Source organism: Giraffa tippelskirchi, chromosome X, assembly GCF_054371585.1.
Source record: "Giraffa tippelskirchi isolate mGirTip1 chromosome X, T2T-mGirTip1v1.2.pri, whole genome shotgun sequence".
NCBI classification, from domain to species: Eukaryota; Metazoa; Chordata; class Mammalia; order Artiodactyla; family Giraffidae; genus Giraffa; species Giraffa tippelskirchi.
In genome coordinates, this window is record NC_137289.1 from 14,713,594 (window position 1) to 14,730,616 (window position 17,023).

The 17,023-nt window shown below is 39.6% G+C and overlaps 1 protein-coding gene across 1 annotated transcript in view; it reads left to right on the top strand.

Moving 5' to 3' along the window:
• The window catches only part of FGF13 (fibroblast growth factor 13), an 833,122-nt gene that overhangs the window by 195,072 nt on the left and 621,027 nt on the right, over nucleotides 1-17,023 (top strand). Inside the window, exon 4 of the mRNA XM_081565116.1 lies at nucleotides 8,210-8,305. The gene's annotated coding sequence lies outside the window, so the exon portion shown is untranslated. The remainder of the gene's footprint in view (nucleotides 1-8,209; nucleotides 8,306-17,023) is intronic.

Here is a 17,023-nt window from a genome sequence, read left to right on the forward strand (position 1 = left end):
TTGAGACTCAATAATTTGAAATAATTTATTTAAAGTCACAAATTTATCAAATGGCAGAACTGAGATTCAAACCCACTTAATTTGTCTCCAGAGAAATCTCAGAGAGATTAAGTGCCTTGTTTAAAGTCTCCCAGAGTTATCACCTCACACTGATCAGAATGGCCATCATCAAAAATCTACAAATAATAAATGCTGGAAAAGGTGTGGAGAAAAGGGAACCCTCCTACACTGTTTGTGGGAATATAAATTGGTGTAACCACTATGGTATACAGTATGAAGATTCCTTAAAAAACTAAAAATAGAGTTACCATGTGATCCAGCCATCCCACTCCTGGGCATATATTCAGAAAAGACAAAAACTCTAATTTGAAAAGATACATGCAGCCCAATGTTCATAGCAGCACTATATGCCAAGGCATGGAAGCAGCCTAAATGTCCATTGACAGAGGAATGGATACAGAGGATGTGATATATACAATGAAATACTACTCAGCCATAAAAAGAAGATGCCTTTGCAGCAACTTGGATGGACCCAGAGATTATTATACTAAGTGAAGTAATTCAGACAGAGAAAAACAAATATTATACGATATCACTTACATGTGAAATCTAAAAATATAATACAAATCAACTTATTTACAAGACGGAAATAGAATCACAGACATAGAAAACAAACTTATGTTACCAAAGGGGAAAGGAGGAGGAGGGATAAATTAGGAATTTGAGATGAATATACACACACTCCCATATATAAAATAGATAGACAATAAGGATTTACTGTATAGCACAGGGAACTATACTCAGTATCTTGTAATAAACTATAATGGAAAAGAATCTGAAGCCATACACCTGAAACTAACACAATATTATAAATTGGCTACAGATAATTTTTTTTTGCATGGGAAAAAACTGTGAAAAAATAAAGCCTCCTAGAAACTTCAGCAGTGGAACTGGAGCCCACATCCAGGCCTCAGTATTCAGCGATCTTTCCTCTACATGAAGACTCCACTGTAGCTATTTGAATGCCGTTGACAATGTCAGCCCTCATTTGAAATGCCCAACACTGTTAAGAGTCTCTAAAACACAGACCAGTTTGCTCACAGACACATGGTGACAAATCATTGGTTGTTTCCCCTGCTATTGATGTATTCCCCTGCATGTGTTTGTACCTGTGAGGACCTGACAGTTCTCATCAGTGCCATTTTCCCAATGAGTAGGCAGAAGAACTTAGAGATAAAATGATGTAGTCAAGGTCACATAGCTGGTAATATAAGTAGAAATCATAATACTTTATCTCCCAGAATTGTTGAGAGCATTATATGTGTGTTGAAAAGTGCCTATCATAAGGTAGGCATTCAATAAATAATAGTAAATATGCATAGCACTGTTGATGATAATTATCCAGTTACTATGATAGGGTAATGAGTTCTTCTGCTTTCTTAATCCTTATGTCCTCAGTTAAGGACCATTGTAGTCATTCATTGTCTTACTGGACCAAACACTACCTTCAAGATTTGCAAATACTGATTCCACTTTATATGAAGACTGTCTCTGTGGGATGTCGCTGATTAGTTAGAAGAAGCTGGCTAACCTTGAGATCTTCAGATTTGTACCGATGATCCAGAGACTTCTAAGCAGAGGCATTATTTTCGAAGTGTCAACCTCTCACATACCTTTGATAAGCAGGGACACTTCTACTTTTGCACACTATTCTTGGATACAAGTCTGCTTTAACGTGATAGGAAGCCACATGCTACCCTCTGCCTCTATTTTAAGTAAGACATAGCAAAATGTGGCAGTCTAGGAAACTTACCTCTGCAGAATGTGCTGACACAGTAGAATGGAATGAATGGGACCTCATGCCTAGTGTATTTCTCCACCAATATGTTTTATTCATCCTTGCCTGGCCGTATGAATGGGCAATTTTCCTTCCAGATGAAGAGACACTATAGTAACAGAACTATAATTTTCCAAGGAGAATTACTGGGGCCCTGTTTAGAAGGAAGAGGTCATTTTGGCTGGGAGAAATTATTAGTTTCCTGGTGTGGTATTCCCTTTACTATTAAAGTACATAGTGTGGAGATTCCAGCTGGAATTTTCCTAGGAACAGTGAATGCCAAAGAGTGAGACTCTCCAGTCCTGCGTTATCAAAGCCATATAATCTAGCAAGGCTAGACCCAGACGTGGCTCTCTGTTGAAGTCCTGGCTATAATTTTACTGGGGAACACATCACTGCCGTGTGCATTAGTCTTCTCATCAGGAAATGGGAAAACAGAGCAAGCCATACCCCCTCCAAGAGGTCTAGTGAATAAAGTAGGTTTGGGACTTCCCTGGCAGTCCAGAGGTTAAGACTTTGTGCTTCCAGAGCAGGGGGTATGGGTTCGATCCCTGGTCGGGGAACCAAGATCCCACATGCTGTGAAATGTGGCCAAAAACATAAAAATAAAAAAAGCTTAAAAAAAAATAAAATGTGCTGTATGCAGTTTAAGTTTTTTAAAAAAGAAAGAAAGTAGATTTGTGTCATCAGCCCCAGACCACTGAGGCCAGTGTACTGCCAGGCCAGGGCCAGTCATTGCCATGAGAGCAGGCATAGTATGGAAGATACAATAAATCCATTCCCACTTCCAAAGTAAAACATAAGATAGAATAATTAATGGAAGACTTGATTTTTGTTGGGCATCAATTATGTGAAAGAAAGAATCAAGCACCTCAGGTGTGCCTGAATATTATAGTGGATGCTTTAGTAACCATATCAGCAAACCTGAAAATAATCATATGGGCTAGATGGTATTATTATCATACCCATTTTTAAGATAAGGAAACTGAGGCTCAGAGGAATAATTTTCCAAGAACAGATGGTAAGGAACAAAGCTGACACGGAACCTGAGTAGTTTAATTTTAGAGCCTGTGTTCTTTTATTTTTTTTTAATAAATTTATTTATTTTAGTTGGGGGCTAATTACTTTACAATATTGTAGTGGTTTTTGCCATACATTGACATGAATCAGCCATGGGTTTACATGTGTTCCCCTTCCTGAACCCCCCTCCCACCTCCCTCCCCATCCCATCCCTCTGGGTCATCCCATTGCCCCAGCCCTGAGCATTTGTCTCATGCGTCGAACATGGAATGGTGTTCTGTTTCACATGTGATAATATACGTGTTTCAATGCTATTCTCCCATAACGTCCCACCCTCACCTTCTCCCTCAGAGTCCATAAGACTGTTCTATGCAACTGTGTCTCTTATTCTGTCTCACATATAGGGTTATCGTTACCATCTTTCAAATTCCATATATATGCATTAGTATACTGTATTGGTGTTTTTCTTTCTGGCTTACTTCACTCTGTATAATGGGCTCCAGTTTCATCCATCTCAATAGGACTGATTCAAATGTATTCTTTTTAATGGCTGAGTAATATTCCATTGTGTATATGTACCACAGCTTCCTTATCCATTCGTCTGCTGATGGACATCTAGGTTGCTTCCATGTCCTGGCTATTGTAAACAGTGCTGCGATGAACATTGGGGTACACGTGTCTCTTTCAATTCTGGTTTCCTCAGTGTGTATGCCCAGCAGTGGGATTGCTGGGTCGTATGGCAGTTCTATTCCCAGTTTTTTAAGGAATCTCCACACTGTTCTCCATAGTGGCTGTACTAGTTTGCATTCCCACCGACAGTGTAAGAGGGTTTCCTTTTCTCCACACCCTCTCCAGCATTTATTGCTTGTAGACTTTTGGATAGCAGCCATTCTGACTGGTGTGAAATGGTACCTCATTGTGGTTTTGATTTGCATTTCTCTGATAATGAGTGATGTTGAGCACCTTTTCATGTGTTTGTTAGCCATCTGTATGTCTTCTTAGGAGTAGAGCCTGTGTTCTTAATCACTAAGTCCGGTTACCAAAAAAAATAGGTGCATTACCCTGAACATCAGATCAATACAGAAGTTTTACAGTGTATTCATTAGAATACCTGTGTCGAGTTCTGTGTGGAACACTCCATTAAGGAAAAAACCATCACAATAGCCTTAAAAATTAAGTACTATTATCATGTCCATCGTACAGATAGGGAAACTGAGAACACAATAACTTTAGGGTACAGAGCTGAGATGCAAACTCTAGTTTTTCTGATTTTAAAATACCAACCTACAAAGTGGCTCTACAGATGAATCACACAAGGCTTTTCCTCATTATGAATGTGTGTTCTCATAAGTGGGGGATGGACCCTGGACATGAATCACTGTAGTTTCATATGGGTAATGCAAAAGCAAAAGGAGAATTAGAGGGAGGGAAAGAGGAGAAAGGATCAAAAGGAAGGAGGAAGGGAAGAAAGAGGTGATCCTGGGGAAGAGCAGGATACCATTTCTCTTCATGAGTGGCTCCGTGGAAGAGGAGGCAAGAAGTGCATCCTTCAGGGATGGATGAAACTTGACTACACAGCACCTCCTTGTCTTTAGAGCCTGCTGTATGTATGCCAGACCTTGCATTAGAGACTTTTTCTCTATTAAGACTTGATCTCACAAGAACAATGTCGTGAGTCCCAGCTTGTAGAGTAGGAAACAGAGGCTGGCAAGAGATGATGTAGCCAGATGTGGTGAATGGCATGAACAAAGGCCTGGCCCAGGGACCAGGAAGATAGATGTTGTTTTTACAGAGAATGCACAGTAATACTGGAGATGTCCACCAGACTCAGATTATGGGAGTTCTGGGACTCTGTTGAATTGGCAATGGAGAGTCAGTCATTTTGTGAGAAGGCAGAAAGGAGATAATGAAAGCTGTGTGTTAGGAAGATTCTCGGGCATTGGTATGCAAGGATGAATTGAGTGACAGGAAATCGAGTGAGTAAAGACACTCTTTCTCTACTCCAAGCTCAGGACAATCAGCACAAGCCCCAGAGGCCTGAGTCTGAAGCTGAGGGCAGCCATTGATTAGCTGTGTGATCTTAGGCAAGGTGTTCCATCTCTCCTGACCCTCAGCTGTCTCAGCTGTGGATGAAGATGATAATGGAAATGTACGTATCTTATAGGGCGGCTGTAAGCAGTCAACAGGACAAAACATGTGAAATACTCTGTTCAGTGCCTGACCCGTAGTAATCATGCTGTAAATGGAAGCCTCTATTTTTTTTTTCATGAAAAAGAGAGCGAGACCAGCTTGGAGGCTGTTTTAATCCATGCATGGGGTGATAAGGGACCAGCCTGAGATGATGACAAGAGAGATTCAGAAGGGGAAAATAATTATGCTAAGTGTAAGACAGTGACTAGATTGTTGAGGGGAAAACAAATCTTTCCTTAGCCAGAATATTCTGTTGTCAAATGCAAAACAGATTTGAAAATGAAAATTATCTATCATGTGCAGTGTAGTATTTGTCAGGCTTTTGTTAGACTGCAAGACATTGACTCCAATTTTGTAATATCTATATCTATCATTCTTTAAGCATTCAGCATGTTGATTTCATATCTCTCAAAGCCTTTCCATTTTGTAACTACTGAAATGAAAGGTTTTGAGATAAAGCAAGGGATTTGAGTATATATGAAATGAGTCCTAAAATGGAAGATTGAGTTTCATATTTATAACCTTTTATTCTGTTTCCAAAAGACTTGCAATTTCATCATTTCCATTCTGTTTCCTGAAATGGCATGAATGTTATAGATATTAAGTCTGATATTCAATTAAAGGGAGGTTGTCTATTCATGTAATTGCTGTCTAGGGTAATTGGTCATTTGTCTTAGGTAGCTAGAACAGAATGTTACCACCACAAACCTGTGTCAGTTATTTGATACATAAATCAGGCCCTGGAGAAAATGAACTTAGGAATTCAAAACATGGGACCTGCCTTTGGTTTTAATATTCAGCCCACAATAAAAAGTCCTCGAATGCCAACCTCCAGCCCTTTCTTAAAATAGGTTTATTGGTAGATCACTAAACATATGGTATATGCCACATAATTAACTTTATAGTAAAGTTGGTTAGAGCCTGAGTAAATGGACAATTACCCTCTCCTCTGTGAGCAGATCCATTATCATAATTGCTAATGAAACAAAATTCACATCCATACATAAGACAAAAATAACCCTTCTCTCTGATATGACACAGAAGCAAAAAGCTCAATCTGTAATAGTTAATAGGAATAATTCCTTCATTTTATTTTTTATCTTACAGTGATAATCAAATCTTCTTATGAAGCCATCCTATCTTGTTTGCATTTAATTCTCCAGCTTCCTTATTTGAAATCTAAAGCTTGTGTTTAACACCAGAATATATTATTAGTTAGGTTTCAAATACCTAGATAAAATAAAGAGAGAGCATACAAATTTCATCAGGAGGTTTGAAAAACATAATTAATATAATAGATCACTTATAAAGTGTCTATACAGTCATAGGTTAAATATCTCTCAATGAAAAATAAGAGAGATGACACATACTTTGAAATGGCACATACTTTGGTAATTCCTCTGCTGTAGACTGTAGAATTGATGGATAATATATAGAAAAGATAAAGAAAAAGACACATGGCCTTGGAAAGAAGACAGGTATCTCCATGAATCAGATTCAGAAAAGCAAAGTACAGGTGTGAGCATGGCTGAGTGTTGCTGGGCTCATGCTCTAGTAATAGGCAATGATGGCCAAGAGGTTAGGTGCTTGGTGAGGCAGCTAACGTGCTTCATATATAAAGGGGGATCAGGACTAACTGAGTGTTTAAAAGCAAGAACTGGAAATGGAGGACAGAACACTTCACCTTTTCTCATAAAAGGAAGCTGTGAAATGTTACCTGAGACCACATCCCTTGCAAGATGCAGGCCTTGGGAACTAGAAGGACACAGATACAGTCTCAGGACCTAGGTATTAGCCAAGTGGCCCATTTGTTCGGTGAAAGGATCTGCCAAGTCCCTAATATTACCACTGGACAGAAACTTCAGACTGACTGTAAGACTGAGTTCTAGAATAGGGACATGGGGCTAGGTGGAGATGACTGTAAAACTGCTAGATGGGAAGGGATGAGAATAGACACAGAGTTGGAACCAGGGAAAGGCTCTAGGCTGTTGCTTTTAAGATGATGTTTGCACATCACTGAGGATAAGTGCCCCCTTAAATTTTGTGCCCCAGCTGCCTTATTCTCCTCACCTAGGCCCTGGTGTAAATCCACAAATTCATACAAATATCAATATAAATAAATAAATGGAGAACTTGTGAAAGTCCTTCTTTACAGGAAATTTTAATAAATATAGATGGAATCAGAAAATCACCATTTGGCAATAATCATTAATAGATACTAAAAGTAGTGGGTTACAATTTTGATGAGAAATGGCACATTTACATATTTTCAAAGAGTTTCCTTTATAAGACACTTAATAACAAAGAAGAACATAGTAAGGAGAAACGTGGAAGACACCACTATAACCAAGTGAACAGAATTGATATCACCAGTAATGGGACATAGATATCATGTGTCTCCTAAGTTGCACTGAGAAGGACACATCTTTTGTGTGACGTCGCTGCCATAGTTATAGAAATAACCTGAATTTTTTTCATGAGGAAAGATCAAACAAATCCAAATTGATAGACATTCTCCAAATTAAATGGCCTGTACTCTTCAAAATTGTCAAGATCATGAAAGACAAAGAAATGCGCAGCTACTCTTCTAGATTAGATACCAAAGAAATGTGACAACTAAATGCAATACCTAATCCCAAATTAGATCCTTTTGCTATAAGGAACATTAGTTAGACAACTGGTAACATATAAATAAGATCTGTAGATTATAATACTGTATCAGTGTGAATTTGCTGATACTTGATAATTCTATTGTAATTGTGTAAAAGAATGACCTTGTTTTTAGAAAATACACACTAAAATATGAGGGAAAAAGAGACTTTATGTCAGCAACTTTCTTTCAAACAAAGCTGTTTAGAAAAATATATAATATTGGGTTGGCCAAAAGTTCGTTTGGGTTTTCCAAACTTTTTGGCCAACCCATTATATACAATTGTGTGTGTGTGTGTGTGTGTGTGTGTGTATGATGGGCTTCCCAGCTGGCATTAGTGGTAAAGAACCCCCCTGCAATGCAGGAAATGCAGGAGACCTGGGTTCGATCCTGTAGTGGGAATTTCTAATAATGTACTTTCACAGCCTTGAGAAATTTCATAGAAATAGCACCTAGAAAAACAGCATATATCAAGAAACTGTGTTGATGATTATTTTTCATGTTCTTCTTAGAATAATAGCCTTACTACAGACCCCAAGGCCAGATCCAGAAGGGAGTATGACTGGGATCATGAAAACATGGACCTTGGAACACCGGGTCAGCGTGAGGTATGAACACTTACTGATTGTTCCCAAGACTATCCCAGAAGGGAATGGCCTGGGGTAAAAACAAGGAGATCTGGACTATGTCAATGTAGTTCTTAGGAAAGATAGATCAAAGACAGTTTTGTAGTCTGCAATTAGAAATAAAAACTGGACTCAGAATGGACTCTACACCTCAGTCCAATAGAGGCTGCAGGTCCCCTGACCCATTGCACCAGATATCGTGTTCTATTTTCATTCTTGTCTCTGGCTCCCGGACCTTTAGGGCAACATGATCCCTGGGTCGGGAAGATCCCCTGGAGGAGGGCATGGCAACCCACTCCAGTATTCTTGCCTGGAGAATCCCATGGAGAGAGGAGCCTGGTGAGCTATAGTCTATAGGGTTGCACAGAGTCAGAAACAACTGAAACAACTCAGCATGTGTGCACTCATTTATATATACATGATAACCTTTGTGGAATTTGCATTGTGGTACATGAGAATTCTTTTATTATTTTTGCAGCTTTTCTGTCAGTTTTAAATTATTTAAAATAAAAGATCTAGTGTTATCTTGCTGAAGTGATAAAGGTAATTTTACAAACTTAACTATATTTAATTTAAAAATTAAAGCAAATTGAAAATAAATGAATTAAATGTTCAACTCAAGAAACCAGAAAAAAAAAGAAAAACAAAGTATTTTAAAAAGAAGAAAACTGTAAGGAGCAGAAATTAATGAATTTGGTAGGAAATAAATCAGAGAGAGGATCAACAAATTTTAAAAATTGGTTCTTTGAGGAAAATAGGGATGAATATAGTGAGAAAATAACAACAATGGTCAAGAAAAGACAAATAATTTTAGGAACAAAAAATGGACTATGACAGTTGTACTGGTGAATTAGAGATTTCAGTGATCATAAGATAAAACTGCAATCAACTTTATGCCTATAAACTTGAAAGCTTGAAAGAAATAAATATTTTCCTAGAAAATGTGTCAAAAGTGACTCAAAGAAAACATACCTCCATAATGCAATAAAAATTAATGGAAGTGAGTTTTCTCTATCTTAAAAAACACTAGGCTCAAGCAGTTTTATAGAAAAAAATTTACCAAATCTTCCAATCCCACTTTTACAAACTGCTGCAGAGAATAGGAAAATATCAGAGAAATATCTACAAGATTTTGGAAGAACTAAGTACAGTATCTTGCTCTACCTGATATAAAGACTGTTATAAAGCTACGTGGGTATTCTCTGGTGGTCTAGTGGTTGGGCCTCCACGCTCTCACTGCCGGCGTGCATGCAGGCTTAGTCGTTCAGTCGTGTCTGAGTCTTTGTGACTCCATGGACTATAGCCTGCCAGGGCTTCTCCGTCCATGGGATTCACCAGGCAAGAATACTGGAGTGAGTAGCCATGCCCTTCTCCAGGGGATCTTCCCAACCCAGGGACTGAACCCCAGTCTCCTGCACTGCAGGCAGAATCTTTACTGTCTGAGCTACCAGGGAAGCCCCCTTGCTGCCAGGACCGAGTTCAATCCCTTGTCAGGGAACTAAGATCTCACAATCTATTTGGCACAGCCAAAAAACAAACAAAACAAAACTTCCTTTAAAGCTACAGTTATTAAGACACTATGCTTGGTGCAGGGAGGGACAAAAACACTGGAACAGAATAGAGAGCCCAGAAGTATATTCAGATGATGAGCATGGACCCTGGATATATGTCAGAGGTGGGGTATCCAATCAGCAGGGGGATGGAAGCATCCCTCAGTATAAACTTCGTAGAATTGGGGATAATTTGGGGGAAATAAAAGTAAATGTCTGTTATATATAATGTGAAACCAAACCCAGAAGAAAATCTTCATGACCATAGGACAGGGAGTTTTCTTAAACAAAACCAGACAAAACAAAAAAGCACAAATGATAAAGGAAAAAACTGATACATTTGATTTTGTAATTAAAAAAAAGAAATTTGCACAGACACACCATCTAGTATCTTTAATTTATATATATATATATATATATATATATATATATATATATATATATATATATATATGTTTTATTACTTACTTTCATTGGAGGATAATTGCTTTTCAGTGTTGTATTGGTTTCTGCCATACAACCACATGCTTTTGCTGCTGTTTGGTGACTAAGTTGTGTCCGACTCTTTGTGACCCCATGGACTGTAGCCTGCCAAGCTCCTGTGTCCATGGGATTCTCCAAGCAATAATACTGGAGTGAGTTGCCATTCCCTTCTACAGGGGATCGTCCCAACCTAGGGATCTAACCTGTGGCTCCTGCCATCTCTCCTGCATTGTGGGCGGATTCTTTACCCCCGAGCCACCGGGAAAGCCCCTATACATCAGCATGAATCAGCCAATAAGTATACACATGTCCCCTCACTCTTGAACCTTCCTGCCAGTCTTCACCCTATCCTACCCCTCTAGGTTTTCACAGAGCACCGAGTTGAGCTCCTTGTGTTACATAGCAACTTTCCACTAGTTATCTATCCATTTAGTATCTTGAAAACATAATATTGAGTGGAAAATCCGAATTGCCTCATGATACACTGTAACCTCATTTGTTAAGTGTTGAAAAATACATACACTAATATATATATATATATTGTTTATGGATGTATATGTGTGGTGATGATTAAAATGGGTGTGGGAACTTTAATACTGTATTCCTAACTACAAGAAGAGAAAAGTGGGGACTAGATTGGGAAGAGTACAATGGGGTTCTCAACCCTATCTGAAATGGGTTTTGTTTCTTTGCTATGGCTTTTCAGGGTCTTTTGTTGTTCCATACAAACTTTAGAATTGTTGTTATATTTCTGTGAAAAATGCCATTGGAATTTTGATAGGAATTGCATTGCATCTGTATTATGGGTTGTATGAACATTTTGACAGTATTAATTTTATCAGTTCCTGAGCATGGATTATCTTCACATTTATTTGTGTTTTCTAAAATTTCTTTCATTAATGTCTTATAGTCCTCGATGTACAGGTTCTTTCACCTCCTTGAATTTATTCCTAGGTGTTTTATTCTTTTTGATGCAATTATAAATGGGATTGTTTTCTTAATTTCCCTTTCTGATAATTTGTTATCAGTGTATACACACACAACAGATGTTGTATGTAGATTTTTGTATCCTGCAAGTTTTCTGAATTTATTTATTCTAACAGTTTTTTTTGTGGAGTCTTTAGGGTTTTCCATATATAATATCATGTCATCTATAAATAGTGACAGTTTGGGCAAGTTTTTTGGGGTAATTTTTCATTTTGAAATAATTTCACACTTACAGAAATAGTTACAAAGAACTCCCATTTACCCTTCACTTCAATTTTACCATAATCATTCTATTATTTGGATCAAAAAAGCCTTGATGAATAGGAAACTAAACTATCATATAGCCTATTCTATGGTAAAACTGGACTATTTGGAAGGCAGTATATAACTGTGGTTAAAAATGTAGGCATTACATGTGACAATATGGATGGACCTCGATGGTATTATGCTAAGTAAAATAAGTCAGACAGAGAAAAAAAAATATCATATGATTTCATTCATTTGTGGAATATAGAAACAAACAAGCAAAAATAAATTAACAAACCAAGCCAAACAAAACCAAACATGTAGATACAGAGAACAGAGTAGTGGTAACCAGAGGGGAAGGGATAGTGAGGGATGGGCAAAATAAATGAATGAATTAAAGGAATCCATTGTCTGGTGACAGATGGAAACTAAATTTTTGTTGGTGAGCATACTGTAGTGTACACAAAAGTAGAAATAGAATGTTGTACACATGAAACTTAGATAGTATTATAAAGTAATAGTATCCTAATTTTTTTTAATAAAGTGTGCACCCATTGTATTTTGACAGTCCTTAATGGGATCTCAGCTTTCCCACTGACCAACTTGTGACTTTGGGTCACCCAACTTCTCCGAGTCCATGAGGGAAAAAGTCAACACAGTGTGGCAACACTGGTCATTGATCCAGGCTTTGAATCAGTAAGCAGCCCCAACATTACTGAGTTGGGATTATCTGTAGCATTTTCGGAGATGCTTAGAGAGGCCTACCCTCCCTAAGGGGAAGAGAGATCTGGAGTCTGGCATTTTTCTCTGTGAACCAGAGTCACATGAATGAGACCCAGCTTCAGATGCCTGAGGCCAAACTTCAAATTTCCTAGATTCTTCTTTCAGAATGCATGCATGCGCATGCACAGGCACAATGCACCATACGTGTCCCTTTGATTTGTTTGATTTTTTCCAAATCATCAAACCTAGTTTCCTTTGCCACTTTATTCTCTGTCTTGTTCTCTGCTGAAGCTTTTAGACATAGATGTTCTTTTCCTTCTGGGGAGAAAGAGGCCAATGGCATTCCCCTTGATGAGTTTCTGACTGGAGCAACAGTATGCAGGCCTGGCGGGAGAGATTACCCACCCAGGGTGACTTTAGGGGACAAATAAGGAAGTTTTGGTGCCATAGAGCATTGAATCCCAAAAGTGGATCTGATGAGTTTTGCCAATATTTAACAATCTTTCTTGTCTTTCTTGGGTCACATGACATGTGAGATCTTAGTTTCCCAACCAGGGATCAAACCTGTGCCCCCTGCAGTAGAAGTATGGAGTCCTAACCACTGGACTGCCTGGGAAGTCTGGACAATGATTCTTATGTGTGTGTTGCTCAGTCCTGTCCAACTACCTGCAACCCCATGAACTATAGCCTGCCAGGCTCCTCTGTCCGTGGGATTTCCCAGGCAAGAATACTGGGGCGAGTTGCCACTTCCTTTTCTAGGAGATCTTCCTGACCCAGGGATTGAACCTGCCTCTCCTGCATTGGCAGGCAGATTCTTTTACCACTGAGCCACCTGGAAGCCCAATGTTCTTATATCTGTATCTAAATGAGAAAAAAAAATAGACAAGATAGTGAGTTTTTCATAAAGCTAAAAGGATTCAACGTAATGACCTGTTCTCCATTTTGAGATGATACCCTTCCAAGATTTTTTGGTGATGAAATGTCTTTTCTTGTTTGAAAGTATTGTGATACCTTTTAAAAATGCCTTTACTTGGCAGTCAAACTTTGTAAATTCTATGTATGTCTCCAAAATGTTCATGGAAAGTGTCATTGGTCCATGCAATTCAAAAATCTGGGAACCATTGATTCAGATTGCCAAAGATGAAAAGATTCCTTGATGTTAAGGTCCCTATCCCAATTTTGCAGATAAGTCACCTGAGGGACTTGAACTCATAGCAAGTTGGGAGCAGAACCAGGATTAGGATCACATCCCTTGATATCCAGCACACAAAGCCTTCCTGTTCCCTGCCCTGCTGCTCCAAATGGGAAGAGGCATTACAGAAAAAAACTCTGTTGACCTAACTATGTAACAAGTTTTTACCATGCACTGTTTATTTCCTGTTTAATCTTAAATTCAGGAACCAAAAGAACAGCCAAATCCCCAATGGGAAATGATGATGACTGAGTTCCCTACTTCATAATCGTTAACCCTGTTGGTGTGGAGGCGGGCAATGAAGTGCTCAATTAAGGATTTTGCTGACTTGCTCACTGTTAAGTTGGAAGAAGTGCCTACCCAGAGCATTAACTTCTGATTAGCTGTTAATCCAGCCAGGTTGGAAAATAAGATGGCGAACAATAAGCCTTCCGGTATCCTTTTCAGATCGTTAACTAGCAACGGCTTGCAGAACTGGGTCAGCGCTGTTACAGAGGGGAAACTGGAGGCTTCCGCTCTCCCTAAAGCAAGAGACAAACAAGTCAGCGTCTGGCCTGAGGAGGCTGATGGGGGCTGGGGGAGCCAGTTCAAAATTAGGGCACTTGCGTAGCTCACACCAAGAATTCTAACTGCTGTGCCAGGATTCGAGGGACCCTAGAAAGAGTCATGGTGAGGCACTGCCCTGGAAAAATGTCTCTCTGCCTCTGGGTTAAAGGAGGCATGGCTTTAAAAACTTGATGATGTTTTATACTAGCATATTCGTTACTTACATTTGCTGTAACAAATCACCACAAATGTAGGGGTTTAAAACAACACAAACCTATTATCTTACAATTCTGGATGTTGAGAATAAAATGAGTCTCAGTGGAATCAAATCCAGGTGTCAGCAGGGCTTCTGCAGGCTCTAGGGGGAGAATCCATTCTTGCTTGTTCCAGCTTTCAGAGACTGCCCACATTCCTTGTCCCCTGGCGGCATCACTTGAACTTCCACTTCCATTGTCACATTACTGTCTCTCTTTCTCACTTTGACCCTCCTGCTTCCTTCTTTAAGGAAGAAAGAAGGATTTATTTATTTATTTATTTATTTGTCTGCACCAGATCTTAGCTGTGGCACGTGGGATCTAGTTCCCTGACCAGGGATCGAACCTGGGCCTCTTGCATTGGGAGCATAGAGTGTTAGCCACTGGACAACCAGGGAAGTCCTGAGTCCTTCTTTTGAGGACCTTGTGATTACATTAGTCCTACCAAGATAGTCCAGGATTACTTAAGTGCTCATCTCAAGATCCCTTATTTATTAATAAAACACATCCTGGTTAAAAATCCATTTTCCAATGTGTGGGATGCAAGTTCGATCCCTGCCCAGGGAACTAGGATTCCACATGCCAAGGGGTAACTAAGCCTGTGAGAGAGAAGCCGGCTTGCTGCAACGAAAGATCCCACATGCGTGCATGCCGTGACTAAGACTCAACTCAGCCAAATAGATCAATTAATTAATTAAAAAAAACACATTTGCCAGTCCCTTTGGCCATTCAGGTAACATTCACAGCTTCCAGGGACTGAGATGTGGACATCATAGGGTGGGGGCGGGCTTTGTTTAGCTTATCACAACTAATAAAATCATTTTTTCAAGTGAAATAATGTGAGGAACCCCAGTACATAAATTACGTCAAAGCAGAACAGCTATCCTTTAAGTCTTACTCATTTAACCTCTAGTACTTCCTAACCATGACGGGCCCAGAAGCACCCAAGGGGAACCTTATGTCACTAGGACTGGTTTAAATACAACTGATTTATACCTGAAAGGAGGACACTATTTGGAAATACTTCAGCCCCAACATCCTTGTTGTTCAGTATATTTTTCAGTGAAACCAGATGCCTCTTAATGTTTGTCTGTGAATTTGAAAAGAGATCTTGTTCATTTAGCTCAGCACTACCAGAATCTGAGGTGTTTAATGTTTGTTGAGTGAACGAGTGCATAATCAACTCATGGTGAATGAAAAATGCTTAGGCAGCATCTGTTTCCTGTTTCCCTGCTCACAATTATTCATGAGTCAGACCTGTACCTCAGCATTATTGGAAACAGATCAAAATGGAATGGTGCCACCTTGCCGTCCCTCACTATATCCTGTCCCAAACCACTTGTGCACGTGGATGCACACTGAATTTAAGTGCTTGTCATGAGCCTTAATAAAATGTATTATTTCAAATCTTGACCATGGACATCTAAGTTGCACATCATAGAAGTAAACAGTGGTAGTCTAATATCTTCCTCTTCCTGTCTCCCAGAGCCTCATTCCCTGAGGGCAAGATTAGAAATGGAAGAAGCAATCTTAGAGATGAAGGTGTTCTGGTACCTTAAAGGCTGTTTAAGGCAAGCAACTTTCAGTTCAGTTCAGTTCAGTTCAGTCGCTCAGTCGTGTCCGACTCTTTGCGACCCCATGAATCACAGCACGCCAGGCCTCTCTGTCCATCACCAACTCCCGGAGTCCACCCAAACCCATGTCCATCGAGTCGGTGATGCCATCCAACCATCTCATCCTCTGTCGTCCCCATCTCCTCCCGCCCCCAATCCTACCCAGCATTAGGGTCTTTTCCAATGAGTCAACCCTTCGCATGAGGTGCCCAAAGTATTGGAGTTTCAGCTTCAACATCAGACCTTCCAATGAACACCCAGGATTGATCTCTTTTAGGATGGATTGATTGGATCTCCTTGCAGTCCAAGGGACTCTCAAGAGTCTTCTCCAACACCACAGTTCAAAAGCATCAGTTCTGCGGCGCTCAGCTTTCTTCACCGTCCAACTCTCACATCCATACATGACCACTGGAAAAACCATAGCCTTGACTAGACGGACTTTTGTTGGCAAAGTAATGTCTGTGCTTTTAAATATGCTATCTAGGTTGGCCATAACCTTCCTTCCAAGGAGTAAGTGTCTTTTAATTTCATGGCTGCAATCACCATCAGCAGTGATTTTGGAGCCCCCAAAAATCAAGTCTGACACTGTTTCCCCATCTATTTCCCATGAAGTGATGGGACCAGATGCCATGATCTTAGTTTTCTGAACGTTGAGCTTTAAGCCAACTTTTTCACTCTCCTCCTTCACCTTCATCAAGAGGCTCTTTAGTTCTTCTTCACTCTCTGCCATAAGGGTGGTGTCATCTGCATATCTGAGGTTATTGATATTTCTCCTGGCAGTCTTGATTCCAGCTTGTGTTTCTTCCAGCCCAGCGTTTCTCATGATGTACCCCGCATATAAGTTAAATAAGCAGGGTGACAATATACAGCCTTGACGTACTCCTTTTCCTGTTTGGAACCAGTCTGTTGTTCCATGTCCAGTTCTAACTGTTGCTTCCTGACATGCATACAGGTTTCTCAAGAGACAGGTCAGATGGTCTGGTATTCCCATCTCTTTCAGAATTTTCCACAGTTTATTGTGATCCACACAGTCAAAGGCTTTGGCATAGTCAATAAAGCAGAGGTAGATATTTTTCTGGAACTCTCTTGCTTTTTCAGTGATCCAG